The 25880-nt window shown below is 39.9% G+C and overlaps 1 protein-coding gene across 3 annotated transcripts in view; it reads right to left on the bottom strand.

Moving 5' to 3' along the window:
* usp24 (ubiquitin specific peptidase 24) overlaps positions 1–25880 on the bottom strand; it is a 187091-nt gene that overhangs the window by 159777 nt on the left and 1434 nt on the right. The window lies entirely within an intron of this gene.

The raw sequence follows: 25880 nt of genomic DNA, 5'->3' as shown, positions 1-25880 counted from the left end.
TCTTGAGTTGAAAAACTTCAAAGTTGTACTTTTACTGTTAAGTTCTGTACTATCAAATAACAACTTGCATACCTGTTGCAGTTTACATTATTAATGTAAACACAACTGCACTCTCGCTAACTCAGGATTACTTTTGTACTCAAAATAGTTAGAAAATTACGATAAGATAAACCAGCATGCTTAGTATTATACTGCAAATTTCCATGCACTACAGATTAGACAGCAAATTTACAGTGAACTATTTAGGGCATTTCTCAATAAACTTAAGAGGACATTTTTCGGAGGCTCTATAAGGCTCTGGTCAGGCCATATTTGGAGTACTGTGCACAGTTTTGGGCCCTATATCTGAGGAAGGATGCACTGGCCCTAGAGCATGTTCAGAGGAGGTTCACAAGAAAGGCCCCATGAACAAAAAGCTTAACGTATGAGGAACGTCTGAGGACTCAGGGTTTACACTCCATGGAGTTGAGAAGGATGAGGAGGGGTCTAGTTGAAACATGTAGAATACTGAACGGCCTGGACATAGTGGATGTTGGGAAGATGTTTCCATTGGTTGGAGAGACGAGAACCTGAGGGCATAGCCTTACAGTAAAGGGAAGCCCTTTTACAACACAGATAAGAAGAAACTTCTTCAGCTAGAGATTGGCGAATCTATGGAATTCACTGCCACTGAAGGCTGTGGAGACCAGGTCATTGAGTGTATTTAAGACTGAGATAGATAGGTTCTTGATTGTCAAGGGGATCAAGGGTTATGGAGAGAAAGCAGGAGAATGGGGATGAGAAACTTATCAGTCACGATTGAATGGCAGAGCAGATTCGATGGGCTGAATGGCCTAATTTCTGCCCCCATGTATAATGGTCTAGATTAGGTAAATACAAGGAATTACAAGAAATGTAGTTTAAGTCAAATGAGGCAGTGGCAACGTCAAACTCATTTTTTAAAATATCAGTTCATGGAATGTGGACACTGCTGGTTATGCCAGTACTGTATTTATTGCCCACCCCAAACTGCCCCTTGACTTGAAGGGCTTGGTAGGGCTATTTCAGAAGGCAGTTAAGATTCAAATCACATTGCTGTGGATCTCAAGAGACATATACGCCAGACCAATTAAGGACGACAGATTTCATTGCCTCAAGAACATTACTGAAATAATGAGAAGGGTGTTTGCAGAAACAGCAAAAAATAAAGACTACATAGGAAAACAGTGCTTCAGTGGAGTGGAATGCAATGAAAGTCAGTGCGAGCCTTAAAAAGGATTTAGAACACATTTTTATTTATTTCAAGAATAAAAACTCGAGTAACAATTCCAATGCATTCAGATCAAATTTGGTAACTTGTTTCATGTTATGTGCGTATAATAATTCAAGCTGGCTTTACTGGTTCCTGTTGTGTCCCTTCTTTGTGAAAAGATGCATTAAAACTTGGAGGATGTTGTTTGGATTTATCCGATATTCCATTTTTTTCCAAATTTCAGGTAGTCACAACTTTGCATTTCACCTCTATAAATCACAATTATATCTAATCTTCAGTGTAGAAAGATTACGCTGTCTGATCCATTAGTCACAGAACTTCTAAAGTTAATTAGCAACAGCAAATACTAGATTAAAACTTTGAAGTCAAACATCAATATTCAATATCGTTGATCTGCAAAAATTTGATGCAAGAACTTGGTACCAATGCTTACTATATGACTGTTTGCATATGAAGTGAAGGGATTTCGGCCTTTCTCTGCAAATTCAACCTCCACATACAAGCAGAAGCTCAACATTTCAACTGAAGAAGGCCTCAAGAAAACTGGATTTATCAGTCAATAGTCCTCAGTAAAAGGAGCTGCTCAACCCCTTGCACTCTGAGATATACAGGAATGTGTCAATAATCCTCAAAAAATGGGATCAGATGTAATTAATTGTCAGCACAAATGCTTCATAAAAGGGAATTTAGCAGCAATTTCTCAGTGCAGACAGCACCTTCACAACTAGTCAATAGCATTCTTGCCTCAGATTCAGAAAGCTACATGTGCAAGTCCATTAGCAATTCACCTCAAGCCATTTCCCTGTCTTCTTCCCATAATATATTTTCTTTTCAGACAATAATCCAAACTCTTCTTAAATGCATGGATTGAAGTTCCTTCAGACAGATTCAGGTAGTTCATTCCAGATTTTAACCACTAAAAGAAAGATTACTTTCATGATTCCCTTACATTTGTATTCTCTCATTCTTGGTTGTTCCAACAGGGAGAGCCCTTTTTCCCCATCTGCTGTATCTAATACCGTCATGATTTTGAGTACCTCTATCAAATCTTCACTCAACATGCTCCAAAGATAACAGATTGGAGAAATTCAGACTGTCTACATAACTGAAATTCCTTAACCTTCTTGCAAATCTTATTTAATTTTTATTCTCAAACACAATCTAGACTGACATTCCAGCTGCAGCACTTAGGGAGTGCTGCCAGTGCATCGCTGAGGATCAGCTGCACTATTGGAGGCACTGACCTTTGGATGAGACATGGGCTCTTTTACAATGTCACTACTTTAAAGAACAGGATATTTCTCAGAGTGTCTTGGTCCATATATATGTCTCAGTATACACCTAAAAACAGATCTCATAATTACCCACTGTCCTTCATATGAGCTGGCTGTGTACAGAGTCTTTCCTAAATCATGACAGTGATTTCACTACTTGCGAAGTGTGAAGTTATTTCCAAAGTCACAAAAGGTACTAAAATCAATGATAGATCTTATTTTTTCTTTCTTACTCTCTCTTTTTCTTCAGATGCTGATATGTATTTCCAGAACCTGCAATACTGTATTTTCAAATGAACAATGTTACGGTCAAAATGTCTGGCTATTGGCTGCCATAATACTGTTGTTTTTATACAAGCACAAGAAACTTTCAATTACATTGACACACAATTGGGGCAACTAGATTCAGTGTTAAAACAAGTATGCTTCTGCAAATCTACTCCAGAATGCTTAGAAAAGTCATCTTAAATGATCAGGTTATGTCTCATGTGCACAAAATCATACCTTTCTATAACTGAAGATCCAAAAATCAAACTATTTTCCCTTACTACCAATTCCACATCAATACTTGGTTTAAGATGAACATGTCTGCAATTTTTACATGTGGCTCTGAAAAGGATATACAATCTGTTCTGCTGTAATGCTGTAGTTGCATTCTCATGTGGCCTAATGTTATAGAAAATCATACAAAAGAAATAACAGTTTCTATGGGAAAAACAGGGTTAGGGCAACCCACCAAAAATATCAGTAAAAATTAAAAAAAAGCTATCCTAATACAAAAGGTAGCACAGTGTAAGTAAATGTTAAAATCATATTTTAATGAAATAATACAACAAATTTAACATTTTAAGGGGCTAGTGAGTTTGCTGAGTTACAGTATTGTGTTAAGACAAGAGCCGAGGGTCATCGTCATTATTTTCAGGTGCAGCTCTGTACGCAGGACTACGACAAAGGAAAATATTTAGTCCAGAAGTGATGGGCTTTGATTCATTGCCCTCAGACTATTTCTTGGGGGTTGGCTTAAAAAAGGCATCTAGATTTTGCTGCTTTGCCATCTGCGCCTTAAAAAATAAGCTATAAAAGCTGCTATTGCATGCTGGTCCAAGATTTAAATGAGAGAGGTTGTGTTCGGAGGTAGAAACAGCACTTTGATGATTTTTTTTCCTGCAATAATTTGTAAAAACATCTTCAAAAACATCAATGCAAATGATTAGGCAGAAATTGCCCTGTCATCTAACCTCTTTTGCTTGAGCTGAAATCAACACCTGAGTGGATATTAGGGAACCAGGGAATTGTGTAATAGCCATCGGGAGTTCACATATTTTAAAAAATCGTTCCATAATTCACCAATTGTGTTACAGCCAAATCACATTGATGAAACGCACATTACATGAGAACGACATGTATGCAGCATTTTGCTTCGCCTGTCTCAGCTCCTCTGCTACTGAAATACATTCCCACTATTGTCATCACCAACCTTTGACTGTTCGATATCCTCTTATCTCGATTAGCACTTGGCACTTCCATGAAGTCTTAAACAGAACTATGAAGGATATATCCCATCTCAAAGCAAGTCCGAAATGCTCATCAATCTATCTTTGCTCCTTTAGAACCCAGTGTGCAGTGTTTTAATAAACCCTTCCAAAAACTCATTCACTTGAAACTTCCGGCTGTATCCTTTCTCTGTTGAGCATGGATCTCAGAAAGCTATGTTGAGTTGATGGTAAATTGCTCATCTTTTACACATCTGGCCTTAGTAAAAGATAGTTTTATTACTCACTTACTAGATTTGGCTGTTGCTGGATAGGTAGCAGGTAAACCCGGAGGGGGAGTTCCAGCATCAAGACTGATCGACAGTGAAGGAATGGAGATACAGTTCAAAGTCAAGATTGTTTATGGCTTGAAGGGTGAAGTTTCCAGTTACCTATTATACTTGTTCTTCTCGGTGGGAGAGGTTGAGTTTGGAAAGTGCTGTCAAAGGAGCCCAGCAATTTGCTGTGGTGCACCTCACAAATAGCACACTGTGTGTTCGTGAAGAGAGCAGATTAGAAGATGGTGGACGAGGTACTAATTAAATTTAGATTTAGGTTTTAGATTAGATTCCCTACAGTATGGAAACAGATCCTTCTAGCTGAAAAAAATTCTTCCTCAATTCAGATCTAAAAGATGAACCCTTCCCTGAAGCTGTGCCCTCAGGTACCAGTCTCTCCTACTAAGGGAAGGAACTTCTCCATGTCCAATCTATCCAGGCCTCTCAATATTCATCAGGTTTCAATGAGGGGCCCCTGCAATGTGGTTGGTTGACTCTTAACTGCCTTCTGTGCCATTAGGCATGGGAAATAAATGCTGGCCTTGTTGGTGATGCCCTAATTTCACGAATTTTTTTTAAAAATTGTTTATTGTGTCTAAATACAGCAGAACAATTCTCAGACCATTTCTCTTCACTTACAAATCTTTAGCAATCAGCGAGTAGAAATGAAGTGAGCATCCCACGCTATTTACAAGAGTATTTCTTATAAATAAAGTGGTAAACAGGTCGTGAACAACAGGCATGTGCTGTGATCCGAAGGCTTGAGCTAAGCACATGTAAAGTTTCATGATCAAACAACACTGCTTCAAGCAAGTGATGATCTAAAATTTATTTATAAAATAACTAAGATCACAAGACCAGGATGATGACAGAAGAATGCAAAATTATAGCATCATAGAGTATCTGGTAGTGCATGGGATTTGGAAGAGGTATGGTGAAACTTTGTGTTGGTCTCACTATAAAGAAAGTTCCGTTTTGTTAAATTAATAAAAGCAGTAACACCAAATTGTGATTGCTTTCATCTACTTTACCCACTGCTCTATGAAATAATTAATAGATGGGCGGCACGGTGCCTCACAATGCCAGGGACCTGGGTTCAATTCCCACCTTGGGTGACTGTGTGGAGTTTGCGTGGGTTTCCTCCCACAATCCAAAGATGTGCAAGTCAGGTGAATTGGCCATGCTAAATTGCCCATAGTGTTAGGTGAATTAGTCAGGGGTAAATATAGGTTAGGGGAATGAGTCTGGGTGAGTTACTGTTTGGAGAGTTGGTGTGGACTTGTTGGGCCAAATGGCCTGTTTCCATACTGCAGGGAATCTAATCTAAATCTTAAGTGAGGCTGTTCTTATTTCGTGCAATTTACAATTCCTCACAGAATGAAGTAGTCTATGCTTACAAGCAACAACTGGGCACCGAGGCTTGGCCTCAAGCAGTAAATACCATTCACAATCTTCAATCGGTTTATTTTTAATTCACTCATGGGACATGGGATGTGGACAGCACCAGCTAGCATTTATGGCTAGTCCCGAATTTCCCATAAGTGAGTGGTGGAGAGTTACCATTTGAACTTCTGCAGTCCATGTGCTGTAGCTAAAGCCATTAGGAAATTGTTTGATATTCATTTGCCATATGCTTCAGTCAACATTCATTGAGCAGAAATGGATTTGAATATTTTGACACATGACAAATACGGAATGTAGCACGCTTGCTTAGCTTGGACTGTTGTTCCTAATGCTTTCCTCAGTTGAGGGACTCCTCACTTCATGCTGGTGTCAAGTGTCACACCTCAATAGGGCAGCATGGGAAATCAAAATCTACTATTCCCAGAGTTTTTGCAAGTGTTAAAAAATGTTATCAAAGTATGTAAATTCCCCAATTTCCAGACAACAGGAAATAGAAGCAAACAGAAAACACACTATGTTTCTGTACTTAACAAGAATGATTATTTATTACAATTAAATAGATTTTAACTACAGGTAAACAACTATGAACAGTTCACATATAACTCTACAAGTTCAGGAGATCTCCCACTCACAGCTTCCAACCTCATAGTCCGGGAACCCCGCACTGCCCAGTTCTACCTCCTTCCCAAGATCCACAAGCCTGACCACCCTGGCCGACCCATTGTCTCAGCATGCTCCTGCCCCACTGAACTCATCTCTACCTACCTTGACACTGTCCTATCCCCCCTAGTCCAGGAACTCCCCACATACGTTCGAGACACCACCCATGCCCTCCACCTCCTCCAAGACTTCCGTTTCCCCGGCCCCCAACGCCTCATCTTCACCATGGATATCCAATCCCTCTACACCTCCATCCGCCATGACCAGGGCCTCCAAGCCCTCCGTTTCTTCCTCTCCAGACGTCCCCAACAGTACCCTTCCACCGACACTCTCATTCGTTTGGCCGAACTGGTCCTCACCCTTAGCAATTTCTCCTTTGAATCCTCCCACATCCTCCAGACCAAAGGCGTAGCCATGGGCACATGTATGGGCCCCAGCTATGCCTGTCTCTTTGTTGGCTATGTAGAACAGTTGATCTTCCGTAATTACACCGGCACCACTCCCCACCTCTTCCTCCGCTACATTTATGACTGCATTGGCGCCACCTCGTGCTCCCGTGAGGAGGTTGAGCAATTCATCAACTTCACCAACACATTCCACCCTGACCTTAAATTTACCTGGACCATCTCTGACACTTCCCTCCCCTTCCTGGACCTCTCCATCTCCATTAGTGATGGCCGACTTGATACTGACATTTTTTACAAACCCACCGACTCCCATAGCTACCTGGATTACACCTCTTCCCACCCTATCTCTTGCAAAAATGCCATCCTGTATTCCCAATTTCTCCGCCTCCACCGTATCTGCTCCCAGGAGGACCAGTTCCACCATAGAACACACCAGATGGCCTCCTTCTTTAGAGACCGCAATTTCCCTTTCCACGTGGTTAAAGATGCCCTCCAACGCATCTCGTCCACATCCCGCACCTCCGCCCTCAGACCCCACCCCTCCAACCGTAACAAGGACAGAGCACCCCTGGTGCTCACCTTCCACCCTACAAACCTTCGCATAAACCAAATCATCCGCCGACATTTCCGCCACCTCCAAAAAGACCCCACCACCAGGGATATATTTCCCTCCCCACCCCTTTCTGCCTTCCGCGAAGACCGTTCCCTCCATGACTTCCTGGTCAGGTCCAAACCCCCCCCCACGACCCACTCTCCCATTCTGGCACTTTCCCCTGCCACCACAGGAACTGTAAAACCTGTGCCCACACCTCCTCCCTCACCTCTATCCAAGGCCCTAAAGGAGCCTTCCACATCCAAAGTTTTACCTGCACATCCACTAATATCATTTATTATATCCGTTGCTCCCGATGTGGTCTCCTCTACATTGGGGAAACTGGGCGCCTCCTAGCAGAGCACTTTAGGGAACATCTCCGAGACACCCGCACCAATCAACCAAATCGCCCCGTGGCCCAACATTTCAACTCCCCCCCCCCCACTCTGCCGAGGACATGGAGGTCCTGGGCCTCCTTCACCGCCGCTCCCTCACCACCAGACGCCTGGAGGAAGAACGCCTCATCTTCCGCCTGGGAACACTTCAACCCCAGGGCAATGTGGACTTCAACAGCTTCCTCATTTCCCCTTCCCCCACCTCATCCTAGTTTCAAACTTCCAGCTCAGCACTGTCTCCTTGACTTGTCCGACATGCCTATCTCCTTTTCCACCTATCCACTCCACCCTCTCCTCCTTGACCTATCACCTTCATCTTCTCCCCCTTTCACCCATTGTACTCTCTGCTACTCTCTCCCCACCCCCACCCTCCTCTAGTTTATCTCTCCACGCTTCAGGCTCACTGCCTTTATTCTTGATGAAGGGCTTTTGCCCGAAACGTCGATTTCGCTGCTCGTTGGATGCTGCCTGAACTGCTGTGCTCTTCCAGCACCACTAATCCAGTATTTGGTTTTCAGCATCTGCAGTCATTGTTTTTACCAAGTTAAAATTCTAACCCTCTTCTAAAACCACACCATGCACACATAAAAAATAAAATCGGTGTGGAGTGTAATGGAGAAAACTGGGGAAGCAATTCAGTGACTCCAAACAACAGTTCTGATGAAGAGTCACTTGAACTTGAAATATTCATCCTGGTTTCTTCCTACAGAGGCTGCCAGACCAGAGTTTCTTTAGCAAAATCAGTTTCTGATTACCCAGTCCAAAGGGTTCACTGAGATGATACTTTTTCTTAACAGAATATTTAGTTCTTCAGTCATGTTTCTCAAGGTTATTTTCACTTCTTCATAGGACACACAGGTAAACTAACTGCAAAATCTCTTAGTTACTAATTAAAGACCACATCTTAAGCAACTTCTCAAGGTTATTTTCACTTTTTCATAGGATCTGCACTATTGTGCTTTTATTCTCAATACCTGCATTTAAGTGAGATAGGTAGATAGATTCTTGAACAGTAGGAGAATCACAGGTTACAGGGAAAGGGCAGAGTGTAAGAAATGTCACATCAGCCATGATCCTACTGATTGGTGGAGCAGGCTTGAGGGGCAGAACAGTCTACTTCTGTTGCTATTTCTTAAGGTTTCTTGTGGCACTCAGAAGCCAATAAATCCTAGTCTCGCAAGCAACATTCACTTCCTAAGGCTGAACTAAAACTTACTTTCTATGCTAATTAAGCAGAATGATACAGGTCAACTAATGTTTCAACATTTCTATCTCAACACGAAAACTCATCTGCTTAACAATTAAGTTACTCAAATGAAAATAGGGCAAGTTAACTGAAAGAGGAAAGAAGAGAGGAAAGTGGGGTTCTGCTACCTTTTGTGGTGTGCACCATCACATATCTGACATACAGTAAAGATGATAGTATTCTAGGCTTTTCCAAGAGTTAATATAGATTTAACAATTTTAATAGAGTTTCTAATCTAAGATTTCAAGCTCATCCACCAAATTCATTGTACAAACCATTCCAAGAGGTAGAACTTGAGCCTTCCACAACTGCTGTGGCTGTTTACTGAAAGGATAAAAATAGATAGTTACTAATATGATTCTAGTAACCTTTTGACCTATTAATATCATGATGGCATCAAATGCTTAGAATGCCAACATTTGACAGATTGCCAGAGCAGGTCAATTCCAATCTTACACTTTCAGTCTTGCAGTCTAATCAAGCTATTATTTGCATGATGGTTGGAACTAAATACCTTTTTGTAGTTGCCAATCTATGTGTATCAGCTTGTATAATTTCAACAACTAATTCAGAAATTTATGGAAAATGGTGACAGATACATGGAGTGGACAACTATGGTGTTTAAAGTAAATGTAAGTAGGACTATCACTGCACAATTGTAAGTGAGTCCCCACTGCTACAAAACCAAAGATGCCTACCGCTCCAACACTTTGGAAAATCAGGTCAAAATGCTTGAGGTCCTCCTCCCAACTTACAAGCAGAAACTGAAATGAGAGGATCCTTCACAGAAAGTAATACAATGCTAGTCTGAGGCAGTGGAAGAGCTTCTCCAGGGCTGCATGGAATCAATGGACTACACCATATTCAAGAATTCAACAGGTTGTACACCACCACCATCATTGACTTCATTAGCAAGTGTAAAGAGGACTGTGTATCAAAGAAGTCAATCCATGTGTTCCACAATTGGAAAACTTGGATGAACAGGGAAATTTACTGTCTCCTGAAGATCAGGCATGCAGCACTCAAGTTGGATGACCCAGACATTGACAGGAAGTCCAGATATGACTCTGCAAGGCCATTCAAGGTGCCAAGAAGTAGTACCTGACAAGTTGGAAGCCCAAACTAACCAGACCGATATCTGCCACCTGTGGCAGGATATAAAATGAAGCAGAACAAAGTAGTGGACAGTCATATTCTTCCCTGATACACTCACTGCTTTGTATGTTCAGTTAAAGCAGAATGCCAGTGGCGCGGGGTCACCTTCCCCGAAAGCCCAGATGCACCTGCTCCCTCTGTCACTGCTGCAGGTGTCAGATCGGTCTGCTTGAGAGCAAACCAGAGGAAAGTAACAGGCCCAGACTGAGTCCTTGGCCACGCACTCAGACCCTGTGCAGACCAGCTGGTGGAAGTATTTGCTGACATCTTCATAGTCTCCTTGCTACAATGGGAAGTCCCCACCTCTCTTCAGAAGACCACCTTCACCACAGTACCAAAGAAAACACATGCAAAGTGCCTCAACCACTACCACTATGTGGGTCTGACCTCCATAATCATGAAATGCTACAAGAAGTTAGTCATGGCCCACTCTAGCCTCCCAGCCTGCCTTAATTTCCTGCAACTTGTCTACCAGTAGAACGGGTCCACAGTGGATGCCATTTCTCTACACTTGTCCCTGGAACATCTAGATCATAAGAATATTAATGTCAGGCTCCTACTTAGTGACTACAGTTCCACCTTCAACACCATTATCTCCTCCAGACGAATTGCAAAACTCCAAGACCTAGGTCTCGACGCCACTCTCTGCAACTGGATCCTGAACTTCCTGACCCTCAGACTATAATCAGTGAAGATAGACAACAGCACCTCCTCCACAATAATCCTCAATACTCGTGCCCCACAAGGATGTGTACTCAACCCCCTGTGTACAGTCACAACTGCGCAGCCAAATTTCATACAAGGGGTATTTACAAGTTTGCAGACCACATCACTGTTGCAGGCTGGATATCAAACAATGATGCGTCAGATTACAGGAAGGAGATAGAGGGCTTGGCATTGTGGTGCAATCTCTCTCTCAACGTCAGCAAAACAAAAGAACTGATGACTTCAGGAAGAAAGGAATAGGTCACGCCCCCTATATCAATGGAGTGAACATGGAGAGAGTCAAGAATGTCAAGTTCCTCGGAGTGAAAACCAACCACCTGTTCTGGACCTCACATGTAAATGCAATGGACAAGGTACTACAAAGCCTCAGTTAGTTTGACTCGATCATAAGTAATCATGACGTGCAGGCGCCAGTGTTGGACTGGGGTGAACAAAGTTAAAATCACAATACCAGGTTATAGTCTAACAGTTTTTTTTGAAGGTACAAGCTTTCAGAGTGCTGGTCATTCATCAGGTGACAAAGGAGGAGCACTCTGAAAGCTTGCACTTCCAAATAAACCTGTTGGACTATAGTCTGATGTTGTGCGATAACTAATCATATCAATGTTAAATTGAAAGGGTCCTGTCAAAGAATTATACCTTAATTTCACTAATGCTAAGTGAATATAGCACATTTAAAATATTAAACAGCTGTTGAAAGTAGGATACCAAATTGATTCCAGTAAATTGCTTTTAATGGAATGTAAAATCACCATCATTTATCCAAAAACTAATTAGGCTTCAGATGAGGAAGACAACAAGTAGATAGATAGGCTGCATAAGACAAAACTGTAGCATTTACACTTGGATTGTCAAGAAGCAATGACAGAAGAGTACTTATTCTTTTCTTAGGTGTGGCCAAAGTTTGTTTTGGGTGACTCATTGATGGGTTTTACAAAAACAAACAACTTGAATTCAGCAATTGAAAGTAAAATGTCAAAACTGACAACCAACATTTAACTTGGAGCGACAGATAATATTGCCAAATGATTCTGACAGAATATAGTAACATAATAAAACATAATTCATAAGACATTTGTTGGTCGGATTTGGGCATCACTGGCAAAGTGAACATTTGTTAACAATTCTTAATTACACTTGAACTGAATTGCTTACCCAGCCCTTTAAGAGGACCATTAAGAGTTAATCACATTGGTGTGGTTCTGGAGTCATATATAGGCCACATCAGATAAGGATGGCAGATTTATTTTCCTAAAAGACATTAGTGAACCATATGGATTTTCACAACAATTGATTTAGCCTCAATCACCATTCGCAAGATTAGCTTTCAACTGGATGAGTGAAATAAGAAGAAAGATATACCAGTTAGGAAAGGCTCAACGAGCTGGGCTCTCATCTTCAGAAACAAGAAGATTGAGAAGTGATTCAGAGGTTGTTTAAATTATGAAGGGGTTTATGATGACCTCAAAAGGAGACAATTAACTTTTGAAAGGAAATTTGAACTCTCAGTTAACTGGAAGAATCATTGTACAAAATTTCACATTTTATAACAAATACCTTAACTGTACAAGAATTAGACAAAATAGGTTTATTGAGCAAACATTTAGATTTGAAAACACAAAAATGTCAACAGGACATCCCTCCTATTTTTATTACCATCATGAACTCCTCTATACGCTGGGACACTAAAAAGAGCCAAAATTCTCTTCAAGGAGAGTTGTGACACACAATTGTTTGGTCTAGTGAAAATGCCTCAAGATCCTTTAATGTATACACACATAGCATTTTTAAAAATTCTATTAGATTTCAGCTAAGCAATCCTCTAACTCTCCTTAAGCTCTTCACGAATGTGGACCTCCAAACAATAAACTTTACTGCCTTCTTGCTTAAAGTTTTTTTGGAAGCTCCTGGCAATTTTCTGTCCATTTGCTTCCAAGCTGTTTCAGTTCCAAATGTAAGTGACATGTTACTGGTGAGCAAACCAATTGTTTCTGAAGAAAATACACAGCTAAGACTAAATCAAAATAGCGCCATCCTACAATCTAACCCAATGGCAATGTGGCAGCCCTGGGATGCCCTAGATAGATATTTAAACTAATTAACTTCAATTTCAAAATATCCTTTGATCTAAAAAGCATATGGATATTTAAAACCATATTAACCCATTGCTCTCAGACCTTCCTCTAATTTGAGGAGACTTATTGAGAAGGTTTATGGTTTTCACATCTCTAATACTCAGTAAGTAAACACAGACCGTCATTTGAATGGAAATCTTAGAGGTGTTTCCCAACCTCTCAGTTCAGGGTTTCTCCCATTTATTTTACATTTAACACTTCAAATCTCAACCTAAAAAAGTTATATTCCTAAAATATTCAAACCATGAAATTTAGTATTTTTCAAACAGGATCTTTGGACAGGCATAGAGAAAATATTCCAACTTGTTGGAGAGACGAAAACTAATCACTGTAAATACAACATAGTTACTAAATCCAACAGGAAATTCAGGAGACAATTCTTCGCTAAAGGGGAAGATAGATATTCTTTCGCGCAATAAATACTAGCCGGTCAACGAAGCCCATGCTCCACGAGTGCATAATCACAAAGTAGAAAAGATAATTTTGCAGGATTACAGGAATAGGGGTTTGTGTACACAATAAAAAAATCAGAGTCCAGCGACCCTGCTTCAATGTTGTAGGGTCTTAGTAATTATGCAAGAATTATATCTGCAGACTCTGACTCTATATAGAACAGCTTTACAACATTAAATTAACTTGAAATGTCTGTGCAAAGAAATTTATAAGCAGCAAGGGCAGGATTGAGTCAATGTTAAACATAGTCCTGCAAGCTAGAACATCATACCACTTAATGGACTCCAGAATTTAGAATTCACTGCCAGGCAATTATTAATTTACAAAAAATACTAATTTGAAATATTAAAAAGAATAAACACTACATTCCCAATGAATGTATTATCGCTTATTAGTACTATTAGATCTCTCCTACTCCTGCACAACAGATATTAGATTCCATACAAATGCAGTAATTTTTTTTTAAGAAAGTGTTTCACAAAGACACAAGGTTGCTTGAGTGAGTGGTGGTCTCATTAGCTGAACATGATAATCAAGCAGACAAAGCTCATGTGTATCCTTGGGTATGGTTCATGGCTTTTTTCCAATAGATTGTATTCAAATTCATTACAATTTTGTGTAATTAAGTAGTGAAGCTAAACAGTAAAGTCCCCATATGCTTCATTCCACATTTTGCTACAAAACTCACTTTTTGATTGTTATAGATTATATTTACAACAAGTACCAACATTTGAACATGCCTGACCACGGCCCACAATATTAGCCACCTTGTAACTGGCTCACTACCAAATGAAGGAGCAGAACTAAACAACCATTTTGAATTTTAAAAGTTTAAATATTTTAAGTTAAATGTGCAGTACCTAATATAAATATTGCCTCAGCTTTTGTATAACAGTTGCAATGATGCTCTGCATAAAGTACAAAAAGAATGGTGTGAGAAGTTACAAACTTCATATGCATTACTGGTAAATCCATTGAAAATGTATCCTGTATTCCTTTAATGCCAGCTGTCACATTACATCACAACTTGGTGTCAAACAAGACCCCTTTGTTATGGTACCTCATGCATGCTATTCAGCATAGAATTGCAGTAGTACTGCCCCATCCTTGAACCAGGAGGTCTGGGTTTACGTCACACCTGCTCCAGAGGTGACATTTCTGAACAGGTTAAATAGAAAATATCTATACAGGAGTTGACATTAAGATATACAAAGAACTATACAAAATCTTTGGCTTGATTGCCTTACGAATATTTTTTACAATATGGCTTCTCAACCATATCTTCAAAATAGTTTTCTCTGCCTATTACTTGGCGCATTGGACAGGTACAGAAAGGAGAAGCTGAGATCACAGTTCCATGGGTTTCAACTCAAGTACTGAGTTTTATTGGAAAGGTGACCTCCATCGGCTCGCAGTGAGAAGTGACAAGGCCATTTGTAGAGACCAAGCAGCAGCTACGCCTGCTCATGTCCTTGAGTTTCCTCCTCAGACAGTTCCACGAAGCCCTGTTCCAGCCTTTAGCAATTCAACCCCATGTTGCTGCTGAATTCAAGGATTTCGTAGTCTTCTAGACATTCTAGGAGCTACAGGAACAGTTTGAGTATAGTGTGTTTGTTCCATATTATTCACTACCGCTGTCATTGTTACAAAGGCACATTAGAAATAATGGAAAACATTAAAATCATCACAAAGTTAATCTGAAAGTACCATTTCTCAGAGTTTAGGTTTAAGGGCTGAACCCACTCAGGCAAAAAGAGAGAGAAAAATAGGAAATATTATTTTTACTACTCTCAGAAATTGCCAGGAAAAATCTACAAAACTACCATGTACACATTAACTATACAGTGTTCCAATCACACCAAAACATAGTAATGATGAAAATATTTAGGGGAAGTAGAAGAGCTCAGCACCAAACATTTTGTTAACAATCCAGTGGTATCAAATCGTGGAAAACATGTCTGGGTAAACACACAAAAACAGAATCAGGAAAATGTGCTTTTTGGTGAAAAGGGTAGGGAAACTAGACTTCCTCTCTAACCTACAATATTCTTTGTGGCGAGGGGAGGGAACAGGGAAGGGAACATTCATTACTGAAGCACATGGGGAAGTGGGAATGTGAACTTCAATGCTATTATAGTCCAGAATTATGGATGCATTACTCACCAGCACTGACAAAATTCAGTTAACTTTCAGTCTGTGCTAAATAACAATCATATATGATGTGAATAAAATCACAGCAGCATGGCAGGATCTCAAGATGGCTAATCAAAAAACTTCACAACTACATGATTTGGAAGATTCAATTTCTAATAAATCTTAATTAGAGTTGTGATTTCAGGAAGCGTCTAGGCCAACCAATTGAACAATGTGTGGTCTGACTGCAGGAATCACTTTATTCGAATGGTGTGACCTGCAGTAGACAAGAGTCATCAATACAATACCTAAAAGTAGGAACTAAGTGCACCAGAAATTAAGGAAAATAAAGGGAAGTGATGTTTCAAAAGTGCTTGATAGGATTTTAAGTGTCCATTGTATTAGTGCGCAGTTCATTTAATTACTGAATTGTTGAGTCATAAGAACTCGGCAATTCTGCACAGAAAGCCCAGGGATGGGAGTGAAGAAGGTTACCTAAGATTACAAAGAGATCTTGATCAATTGGGTTAATGGGCTGAGGTTTATAACTCACGAGGAACATAAATAAGGTGAATAGCAAGGGGAATTTCAAAACTAAGAGGCACTTTTTTAAGGTGAGAGGAGAAAGCTTTAAAAAGGACATGAGGGGTATCTAATTTTACACAAAGTGGTTCATGTGTGGAATGAACTGCCAGAGGAAGTGGTTGATGGGGGTACAGTTACAACATTTAAAAGACATTTGGATAAGTACACAGATAGGAAAGGTTTGGTGGAATGTGGGCCAAATGCAGGCAAGTATAGTTTAGGAACATGATTGACTTGGACTAGTTGGACTGAAGGGTCTGTTTCCATGCTGTACAATTCTATGAGGTGGTGGCAGCAATATCAATTGTTTTGTTAACTATTAAAGTGGGACCAGCTGGAGGTCAGTTCAACCATGGATCTGACTCAAGACCCCACAGTCCTAGCACCTTAGTTAGATGGCAATAGATTTCCTTCAGAGCTTAAAAATGTGTTGCTGGAAAAGCGCAGCAGGTCAGGCAGCATCAAAGCTGCAGGAGAATCGACATTTCGGGCATAAGCCCTTCTTCTGAAGAAAGGCTTATGCCCAAAACGTCGATTCTCCTGTTCCTTTGATGCTGCCTGACCTGCTGTGCTTTTCCAGCAAAACATTTTTAAGCTCTGATCTCCAGCATCTGCAGTCCTCACTTTCTCCTAATAGATTTCCTTCAGTACATATTCTTCAGCAGGCAATTAATATTTATGGCATGAGACAGTGGCAGAGACAGAGAGTAGCTGTTTACCTGAGTAGCAGCAAATTTACAACCCATTTTTTCTGGAGCTTGGGGAAGGGTGAGCTTCAAATTCAACTAATAAGAATCTGGAATCAAAAGTCTCAGGATCAATAGCAATGAAACTATAAAGACAGTTTTAAAAATTCATCAGATTCAGTAACATCCTTTTTAAAAAAAAAGCATTGTCCTTCCCACAACTACACAGTTGACTCTTTACAGACCTATAGAACATTCAACAGTACAGTTCAGAAACAGGCTGTTTGGCCCACCATGACTACGCTGATGAAATTGCTTCCCAAACCACTCACTTATGGCAATCATGATGGGCAACAAATATTGGCCTTGTCAGTCATACCCACATACCCTCAAACACAGAAGAAAAATGTGCAGAAACAGATATTGGAAATCTATAATAAAAATTGGAAAATATTGTAGATGTTCAGCCTCCATACAGAAACAGTTAATTTTTCAGGATAACAATCTTCTAATGGAATTGGAAAAAGTAGAGCTGCCATAAGTGAAAGTTTCACAGTTTACTCAGAGGAAAGGAAAACATTAGGTAGATTCTACTTGAAATTACACCATTGCAAGTAGAAGTCAAGGCCTTTTCATTTAAGTTGTGGCATTCAATTGCTGAATTTTAACATATGTAACTGTTCTTTATTTTGCGTACATTTTCATTGTGCAATCAAGGTCACCATCATCTTAGGTCCCCTTCAACTATCATTCACAAAATACACAGGGGTTTAATGATTAACTTGGAGAGCAATGAAATTTTGCTTTCATTGCCAACAGTTTGTGTGTGAACAAAGTAAATAGTGTTGTATATCTGGCATTCAGAAAGATGATTTTGGAATTGATTTTTTTAGGCTTGAGGAAACATGCACAGCGAGTTTGGAGAAGATTTGTAGCTCAGGTTGGAAACATGCACAGCTTGGAAGAAAGCTTTTAGTTTCAGATTGGAGTAGTTTTGCAGAAGTATTTGCTGAAGCTGCATGGTTCCAGACTAGAAGAGTTTACTTAAAACTTTGAAGGGGTTATACGAACCTGAGAAAGTCTCAACTCAGTTATATGCTGAATCAAGGAAAATGTCATCAGAATGTGATGTCAGGAATTGCGGCCACAGCTAAATCAAACCCCAAGTAGAATAGAGAAAGGAATTCTCTTTGAAGTTTAGGTGCTGTAATAGGATGAGGTTGAGAATAATGGAGTTCTATTTTCATAGTGTGTTTTAAAATCTTTAAATGTGTTAGATGTAAAATGCCTAGTTTATTCTATTTTGTCTTCACTTCTTTTGCACAATATATTTTTGTTTTATTGTTAGAACTGAAGCTGCAGCATTGAAATTCAATGCTGCAGCTTCATTGAATTGGATATTTGAATTTCACTAAAAACACAACTTATTAAAATAAAAACAAAACACTATGATCCATAAAGCCGGATTTCAGCCTGGAATCTGAGCTGTCAAGTAACATCATCTACTCAGATCAGAACATTTCTTATACTCTTATCTTATATTTAGTTAGTGATGATTTAATATATTCTAGGTAAAAACAATGACTGCAGATGCTGGAAACCAGATTCTGGATTAGTGGTGCTGGAAGAGCACAGCAGTTCAGGCAGCATCCGAGGAGCAGTAAAATCGACGTTTCGGGCAAAAGCCCTTCATCAGGAATAAAGGCAGAGAGCCTGAAGGGTGGAGAGATAAGCTAGAGGAGGGTGGGGGTGGGGAGAAAGTAGCATAAAGTACAATAGGTGAGTGGGGGAGGGGATGAAGGTGATAGGTCAGAGGGGAGGGTGGAGTGGATAGGCAGGTAGGACAAGTCATGGGGACAGTGCTGAGCTGGAAGTTTGGAACCAGGGCGAGGTGTGGGAAGGGGAAAATGAGGAAACTGTTGAAGTCCACACTGATGCCCTGGGGTTGAAGTGTTCTGAGGTGGAAGATGAGGCGTTCTTCCTCCAGGCGTCTGGTGGTGAGGGAGTGGCAGTGAAGGAGGCCCAGTACCTCCATGTCGTCAGTAGAGTGAGTTGAAATGTTGTGACACAGGGCGGTGTGGTTGATTGGTGCGGGTGTCCTGGAGATGTTCCCTAAAGCGCTTTGCTAGGAGGCGTCCAGTGTCCTCAATGTAGAGGAGACCGCATCAGGAGCAGTGGATACAATAAATTATATTAGTGGATGTGCACTAATCCTTGAGGATGTGGAAGGCTCCTTTAGGGCCTTGGATGGAGGTGAGGGAGGAGGTGTGGGCGCAGGTTTTGCAATTCCTGCCGTGGCAGGGGAAGGTGCCAGGACAGGAGGGTGGGTTGTAGGGGGGTGTGGACCTGACCAGGTAGTCTTTGCGGAAGGTGGAAAGGGATGGGGAGGGAAATATATCCCTGGTGGTGGGGTCTTTATGGAGGTGGCGGAAATGTCGGCGGATGATTTGGTTTATGTGAAGGTTGGTAGGGTGGAAGGTGAGCACCAGGGGCACTCTGTCCTTGTTATGGAGGGGTGGGGTCTGAGGGCGGAGGTGCGGGATGTGGACGAGATGTGTCAGAGGGCATCTTTAACCACGTGGGAAGGGAAATTGCAGTCTCTAAAGGAGGCGGCCATTTGGTGTGTTCTGTGGTGGAACTGGTCCTCCTGAGAGCAGATACGGTGGAGGCGGAGGAAGTGGGAATATGGGATGGCATTTTTTGCAAGAGGTAGGGTGGGAAGAGGTATAATCCAGGTAGCTGTGAGAGTCGGTGTGTTTGTAAAAAATGTCAGGTGTCAAGTCGGTCGTCATTAATGGAGATGGAAAGGTCCAGGAAGGGGAGGGAGGTGTCAGAGATGGTCCTGTTTAATTATGGTCAATTATGTTTAATTATGTAGCTGCACATAGCAAAAAGTGAGATTGAACAACATATGGCCCAAGACTAAGCTTAAATATTGTATGACCTGCTACAAATTTGTGAAGATCTTTGAAGAGAAACAGTTTATTTCATTTGAAAACATAGTTCTTTGTTCTAGAGTATATAATATGGACGTGCCAACTGAGGTAACTGACCCTCCTATCTTAGTAGTCATAAAAGTTAGTACATTAACAGGGAAAAGATGTAAAGAAAGGGATGTAATTATAAATCTAATACTTTGGGAACCAGTCAGGAAGTAGTACAAAGTGATGTTTGTAAGGTGACCATCATCCTTAATAGAAAACAAATCAAATTGGGCACAAACTGCCCAGCCAGTGAGAGATTAATCAAGTGTTGTTCATGTATTGTTAAGGTAATTAATGCCACAGATCTCACACAGTGGTCACGTTTAGCAAGGGTTAATAAGCAGTCACCTTTAATGATTAGGTACTCAGAAGAGATTACAAGAGAATGTCACTAAACCTATCAAAAGACACCGATCTGGTCTGTCAGAAGTAACATGCTGGTGTCCCAAAGTGCATCAACTGAACCACTGATTAGATCATTGTTTTGTAATTACTATATTGCAATAAATTATAAATTTTGTGCAATATGTGAAAGCAAATGTGGACCCAGAATGGTCTTGTACCCAGATGGGACTGAAAACCTTTGAAAACATTGCTACTCACAGTGTGGTCTCCGCTACACTAGGAAGGTGAAACACAGATTGGGCGACCGTTTTGCTGAACATCTACATTCTGTCTACACAAAGGAGACCAAACTTCCAGTTGCCTGCGACTTGAACACACCACCATGTTCCCTGGCCATCATATCGGTCTCAGGCTCGCGACGGCTCTGCAGCAAAGCTCAGCGCACTCCAGAAAACAGTATCTCATTTTCCGCCTGGGGACGATGCAGCCTTCTGGATTCAATATCGAGTTCAATAATTTTAGGGTCTAAACACCTTCTTCTGTATTCTTACACCAACCCCACAAACCTGTCCTTGTAACATGGGCTGTTACCACAACTAACCCACTGTCAGTTGCTAATGGTCCCCAATAGCAGATATTGATTCTCCCAGCTGACTATTACCCATTCCTTTGTCTGCACAATTGCTGTTCTCTCTCTCTAGACACCATCTCCACCTCTTGTTTATTCCTCACTCACTCCCCGTCCATCTTCTGCATAAATACCAACCTTTTCCTAGCTACAACCAGTACTGAAGGGTTACTGAACCTGAAATAGTAACTTTGCTTTCTCCTCAGAGATGCTGTCCCCCGCCCCCCGCACATTTGACCATCACCACTCACTTTCTTCAAAATAATGCCACATGATCTTCTACATTCAACTGAGCCTTGAGGCATGGGGCTGGATTTAACAATTCATCCTAAAGATAGGGCACCACACGCCCACTACTGCCTGGAGTGTTAGCCTTGAATTGAGTACTCAAAACCTGAAGTGGAGTTTTAAACCTGGAATCCTGTGATACAGGGGCAAGACTGAGCTGAACCGAACACTTCAAGTGGCTTATGTTAATTTAAATAGTTGACAAACTACGTTGATTACACAGCCATGCAGTCCAACTTATTCATCAATAATTAACCATTGTTCCATCAGCCCAAACCAGAAAGCTCACAAAGTTCAAACAGACTAAATGTAAGGAAGCAACAAAGATTAAAAAAAAATCCAAGTTTCTACAATTTAGGTCAATTTTAAGCTGCAAAAGCTCACAGGTCATTGTTTAGATGCCGACATCATCTGAAGCACAGTTCGTTATGTGCTAGTCATTATTCTTCATCTGTGATCACAACATGAATGCGTACAGGCTCTTCAATCAAAAACTCTTCAGCACAACTGATTGGTTAGCAATCTGAGGCTAAACTGCATTCTCCTCCCTATCACCTCATTGGTTCCAAAGCCAAATGTAACATCCCAATTTCTAACTCCAATAAGATCAGTTACTCAGCATAGACTCAGGAGTCAAACCTACCATCTTTGTGAGTACTACTCCAGAATGTGTCATAGTTGCATCACATTTAATTCAAAAAAATCTGCCAAATGGCAAAACCAAATCAGGAAGTAGTCAACAGAAATCTAAAACTGCACATTCTTTCAACACATCAGACTTCCTTTCAGGCATTTTATGTTCAGTAGGTAATTTAATGGCTTATTTATACCCTGTCCGACACATGGGTCTTGATACTCCATATTCAGAGCTGTTTCTCAACAGTTTAAAACACATCTGCTTTTTTTGAAGAGATCAGAGATGAATTCACACAATTGTTAACTAAAAAAAATGCTGCAAATCAAATATCACTAAAACAAACAGACAGACAGGGAGACAATAAATGATGAGATATTAACAATGATGATAGAGGAGGAGAAAAAGAAAACATAGGATTAAGATGACATTTAAGAAGATAAAGAATGCATGCTGGGTTGCTAAAGAGAAATGGTTTAATAAAATATATGCAGTGTGGAAGCTTGAAAGAAATCACAACATAACAGCTATGCAAACGTGCATTTGGCCAAGATATTTCTTGAAAATACAACTCTGATTGAGATGTATTAGAAACTGAATCATGCAATTGTGAAGTATTTTGGTTCGACATCTTGAGACTCTACCATAACAGAAAGAAGAGGATAACAATAGATAGTGGGTGCATAAATTTTATTCAAAACATATGCAATGGCAAAAAGATGGATAAATTACAGAAATTAATTGCAGAATGATTAAAATTGAAGGCATCCTCAAGATATGGAGGAAAAGTAAAAATAAATCATTACGATCTCAGTAGCAAAGAAAGCTTTGAAATTGATGAGTACAGAAAAAACTCCATATAGATCAATTAACAACAGAACAATTAAAGGTTCTTGGACAAACAGAACTAAAAGTGATAACAGACATTTAAGATCAGAACTATTACATAACATAAATGAATAAATGTCTCAAGTCATTTGGAATGTAAGTTACCTAAGAAAGCTATAGAAGTAAAATGCAATAAAAGCTATGAATTTGTACAGTTCCTCAAAATTATGATTTTCAAGATCAATTCAAAGAGAACCAGTAGGGATTCTTACGGGGCAGTGATAATGTCTGTACCTCTGAGCCAGAAAGTCTGAGTTCAAGTCCCACCTGCTCCAGAGTAGTCAATCACATCTCTGAACAGGTTCAATAAAAATACCTAAAGAGAAATAGTAATAACTTTGAAGCAGATAGAAGTGAAATGCATAATGAATTTTGACCTGGAGTAGTAACAAAAGAGGGAATATTTGACTTAATGACAGTCTTTGATAAATATTTAAAAGTATACAAGAATATGTACATATGCTTCATAAACTATGAAGGAGGATTTGGTTGTGTTTACCAACAAAAGCTAATGGGCATGTTGCTGAAATGTGACTGACAGGAAAGATTTGAAATGCACACAAAGCTTATATTGGGACAAAATCTTAATCATCAGGCTAGATGATGAACAATCAGGTGTGTTTCAGATAAAGTCGTACAGCAGTGCTATGTATTGTGGCCTAATTTATTTAATCTGTACACAGAACAAATATTCAGAGTCAAATGTACCTGGGGAAAAAACAGAGACATGTACATAAATATGCTATTTGAGTATCAGAAGTGGCCTTTCAAATACCATAGACCAGACAAAATGTAGAAGCCTAGAATACGGATTAAGTACAAGCATCAAAAAGACAAATTCAACAGTGAGACATACGTTAGAAGAAACTAAAATGGAGTGGATGATGTCACATTCAAACAATGAGATCAGTTTGTCCACAGACAAATGACAGCATAGGTTGGTGGACGTTGTGCCAAGTCAGGAGGATAAGATAGCCAGATGTAAATTGATCAAGGTACAGGATATGTTAACAACTGGAAAACCTAAAATGCAAAACATGGAAAACAACTTGAGATGCTACATTCTTAAGACCCACTTAACTTTTAGATTTCGAAAGAATACAGGAAAGATTTGTGGAAGAAAACCGGCTTTTGAAAGGAGGATGGTAAGATACACAAAAGTTGCACACAGTCCATACGACAAAAAAAAGTATATTGATATTGCAGTAGCAAATCAAACTCTTAAAAAGTGATATCCTGAAAAGAAAAGTTCAATACTTCAGCCATTTAATCAGGCCCGAAGAGCTACAGAAACTCTTTGGAGGACAAAGTGAAGGATAAAAGAAACAGGGTTCGACCTAGATGGTGGATGGAACAGATCAGTTGCAGACAAGCTACAGTGGGTGAAAGTGGATAGTGCAAGGCAGATTAGTGGAATGTATAATGATGCAGACCTCCTGGCAAGAATAGCTACAAGGAAAGACAAAGAAACAGTGAGAGAAAGACTAATAAAAAGGAAAAAAAAAGGGAAGAGAGCATGCAAGAGCTGCTCTTGTAAGTATCACAAGGTATACACCGAAAGGTATATTATAGAATCATACAGAAAGAGGCCCTTGAGTCTGTATTGCCAAAACCACACTAAATCTATATGAGCCCCAACTTTAAGCACTAGGTCCACAGCCTTGATATTTCAAATGCTTATCTGTACTTTTTAAAGGTTGTAAGGTTATCCACCTCAACAACCAACTCAAATAGTGCATTCCAGACTCCTGCCCACTCTCTAGTAAAAACTTTAATAATGATTGCTATGACTAACTTAATGTATTGCAGCCATCTGGCAAAAATTATATTGAAATTGCAACAGCATATCAAATTTTAAAAAGTGACATCTAGAGAAGAAAATGTCAATATTTCATCCACTTGATTAGACCTGGAATGCTACAGAAACTCCAGTATTCCCTTACAAGTCTCAATTACATTCCAACTCTAACTAGAAAGAATAAACTTGGCACATTTTAATGACTTCAGGTTGTTTTTCTGAAGACCTTTGGGACTAAGTGCTTATGAAATATAGTCCCTATTAATTAGGTAAGTGCTCAGATAATTTACACACAGCATTCTTCCTCAGACAGGAGCATCAAGCAAGTTTTTATTTGAAACTATCTTGTCTCTTGGATGAATATTGGCCTGAGCATCACAAGAACCCCAAACTGTTCTTTCGGTAGCATCACAGAAACTTTCAGATGAACGAGGCTGTCAAGATAAATCAGTTAAATGTCTCATCTTAAAGATGAGATCTCCTGACAGTGCAGCACTCGCCATTATTTCAACGTTGATTATCTGCTCAAATCTCTGTTATGTCTCTGCTTCCAAATTAACAATGTGCTCAATGACTCAATTGGTAAACTGAACATTTTTCCAGTCATTTTCATCACTGACTTTAAAGAATAGGGTAGATACAACAGGATTGCTATATTACTCCGATATTTCTTTAAGCCTGTTTTCACAAGACATAGAAGAAAATCATGCATCTTATTTGTAAAGCCACTGTGGCACCTTTGGTAAAATCAGAAATGAATGATACCCAACTGAATCAGTGAATTCTATTTACAAGATATATTTACCAGTACAACAGCATCCAAGAGACTGGGCACTCATTGTCTGACACATCACATGCACAAACTTTCATTCTCTCACACTATCAGTTCAATTCATGGTCACACACTCACCTTGAGCTCAGACCATTTCAATGATGAGTCCAAAATATGACTAACACACCAGATATTAGAAAATGTGTCATATTGTCAGAGATGTCATTTTTCATGAGACATTAAAGAGGGTCAATTTTTATTCTCAGGGAACTATAAAGATCCTACAACATAGTTTTGAAGAATAACTGGGACATTTCTTGCCAGTGTCCTGCCCATTACATAACCCAAAAACAACATTACACAGGCAGATTACCTGATCTGTATCAAATTGTTTTAGCAGTTTTCTGCATGTAAATTGGATGCTGCATTTCCTACTTACAATAGTGACATTATCAATTGTTGCCCAGATGTCATGAATGGTGATAAATCAATGTAAGTATTTTACTTAATTATTTTTACCATCTTAGGAAACAAAATGCTGAAGTTTCACACTCTACTTTCAATCTCAGTCACTGTTATCCTCATAGGCAAAAACAATCCATTCGACTCACTCTCATCTTAATAGGACAG

Source organism: Chiloscyllium punctatum, chromosome 7, assembly GCF_047496795.1.
Source record: "Chiloscyllium punctatum isolate Juve2018m chromosome 7, sChiPun1.3, whole genome shotgun sequence".
NCBI classification, from domain to species: Eukaryota; Metazoa; Chordata; class Chondrichthyes; order Orectolobiformes; family Hemiscylliidae; genus Chiloscyllium; species Chiloscyllium punctatum.
The sequence above is the reverse complement of the archived record's forward strand: the minus strand, read 5'-3'. Positions and strand labels throughout refer to the sequence as shown.